At 38.3% G+C, this 2,615-nt stretch overlaps 1 protein-coding gene across 1 annotated transcript in view; it reads left to right on the top strand.

Annotated features, from left to right (window-relative positions):
- Positions 1-829: 829 nt before the first annotated feature.
- RTF1 (RTF1 homolog, Paf1/RNA polymerase II complex component) overlaps positions 830-2,615 on the top strand; it is a 26,434-nt gene continuing 24,648 nt past the window's right edge. Inside the window, exon 1 of the mRNA XM_010170272.1 lies at positions 830-939. The gene's annotated coding sequence lies outside the window, so the exon portion shown is untranslated. The remainder of the gene's footprint in view (positions 940-2,615) is intronic.

Raw genomic sequence — 2,615 nt, forward strand, 5'->3', positions numbered from 1 at the left:
GTTGGTGTGACAGTATTTCTACTCACAGCTAAGGTTCCCTGGTCCTAGAGCAATGTTTTTAAGAACAAATTATGTGTCCTGGACTATAAAGACAGTAATGTGGCTTCAGAAATGTTTGTTTTATGCTACTGCTCTGTCATCTGAACAAGCTATGAACAGCAGATGATGAGATTATTTGAGAGCCATTTAGTTCTTTGTGCAGATGTGTGTTGCCTTTGAAAGTGCTTCCTTTAGAGAACAGCTCTACTTAGTTTCACAAACTCTGAGCTTGATGCCTACTGTATGTCTGTCCAAAACTTTTAAGTGGATTCTGTGGTGTATGGGGACAGTGAAAAGGAATTGAACAGCTGACTGAACGTTATCAGCCATAAGGTTGTGGTGATGCCTAAAATATTTCCCTTTTAAAGTGCATAATTGCAAACATGGCTTTTATTTGGAAGAAGGAGCTGCTCTCTAGTGACATTTGTTTTTTGGGGTTAATGCTACATGATGTAGTTTGGAGTTATCCAAATAAAACAGACCTGGACATGAGTCAAAGTAATTTGGCTTAGGTCATTTATACCAAGAAAGTGATGGTAGCTGTATTGATTTCTTATAGCTCGTTATCCTCAAAATCCTTTTGTAATATCCAGTTGTATAAAAATTGTGTGTGTGTATATTTATATATATTTTTATGAAACATAAGTAGACTTTGTTCCTTAGTCAGCAGGGATAATCATTTTACTGGGATGTGCTCAAATAGCACAGAGAAGGTGTGCATGCACTGACCTGGATTGGTAAAACTAATTACGATACTTTAAAATAAATATGTGGTTTTTTTCACACCAGGAGCTCTTGTCGTTGGCCAAACGGAAACGCAGCGACTCTGAAGAGAAGGAGCCACCTGTGAGCAAACCTACAGCGTCTTCGGACTCTGAGACATCAGACAGTGATGATGAGGTGAGTTTGTCATGTTATCACTGAACTTACTGTGGGTTATTTGTCTGATGGTACCTGAGCAGTGGAAGTGTATTTATCATACAGTATATTTAGCCTGCTGACTTCATAAAGTGGGACTGGCCGTCCGTGGAACTGACGGGCACCCGTAAAGGCCAGAGGATATGTACTCAGAGACACTCTTTTTCTCTTGTAATTGATATGCTTTGAGTTGTAACTGTATACAAAATATTCTGAATGTCTAAAGAAAAGATGACTGCTTGTTTAATCCCTGTGTGTTCCTCTGGTCTGAATGGTCTGGTGATCTGCCTGCCTAAAACTAGGGTTTTTCCTCTGTAATGCTTGTGGTTGAAGTAGCAGCGGAGCTGCTAAAGCTGGATTCTGAGTTCAAGGGAGAGGTTTGCAGCTTTGAAAGAGAGCTTCCTTCCTCAGAGAGGAAAAGGGTCAAGGCAGGTGGATTTTACAGGTGGTAAAACTGTTGTATTTAGCTACTTTGATTCTCCAATAAGTCTACTGTGAACTAGCTTGTCTGGTCATTTGAACATGCAACAGAGTGTGGTTTTTATTGGCATTTTTGAAGAAAGTGAGACAAGAAAGAGTTAGAATTACTTTGTCCTTCTGTTAGTTCCTTATATAACAGTGCTTATCTGCTAGGTCTGTTTTTATTATTTGTTCTTGGTACTACATTCAAGAGCTCCTTAAAAGTCTCTGCTTTCAGCTAGAAATGAAAATTGAAATAGACTTATTAAAACAGGGGAACTGACAAACAGGTCATACAGGTATTTGAATAAAACACTTTCTTGAAGGCTTACAAACGTCTTTTGTGAGCTTTCCCCTTAATGTAGTGCAGTCATTTATTCCATCCATTCTTAAAAATTTAACAAGGAACTATTTGAGGGTTTTGGGGTTTTTTTCTGAAAAAAAAAAAAAAGGGAGGATTATGCATGTGACAACTTGAAGACCAGTAGGGTAGGCCAGTGATAAACTATTAACTATTAAGCATTTGATAGTGTAGCAGAGTTCTTCCAATAAATGTAAAGAAAGAACGTGTGGTTTAGTTTTCTTTCTGAGGCATTTTTGAAATAAATATGCTTGTAGCTCTGTTTCAATCAATCCTTTTCTTTAAAACAAAAAAGACACATATCTAATATATGCTTAAGACGTAAGGAGAAAGAAAATTATGAATGGACTAGATAGGAGGCTTGTTATTGGGTGGCCACTCAGTCTGTTGTGTGTGTTCCCACTGTGTGTGTTCAGATCTGGCACACAGCTTGTTTATTCTAAGCTGTGCAGAGACCAGCGTGTCTGGAAAAGTAGACTTAGGTGTGGAGAGCATGTTGATGATAGTCTACTGTTCTGTGTTTATCTCTGAAAACTGGCAGAATAAATAAATAACGTTGTTCAAATTATTTTTTTAGCTTGTGTAACTACAAGTAAGGTCTACCTTTTAGTTGTATGTGGAATGACAATGTATCTCTTAAGGAATTTGCACAGGCCTTGCAGATGCTGTAGTATCTCTGTTGCACCACCTGCATTGGATATCCTTTCTAATCTGTGTATCATTTCCAACTGATACTCTGTTCTTTCTGACCTCCACGCAGCAAGAGGAAAAGATGTAGAGAGAAGGTAATTAGGACACTTGCTTCTATTCCTGTGCCTGAAATACACATTCTGAACCG

This window comes from Antrostomus carolinensis, unplaced genomic scaffold (genome assembly GCF_000700745.2).
Source record: "Antrostomus carolinensis isolate BGI_N321 unplaced genomic scaffold, ASM70074v2 scaffold21600, whole genome shotgun sequence".
NCBI classification, from domain to species: Eukaryota; Metazoa; Chordata; class Aves; order Caprimulgiformes; family Caprimulgidae; genus Antrostomus; species Antrostomus carolinensis.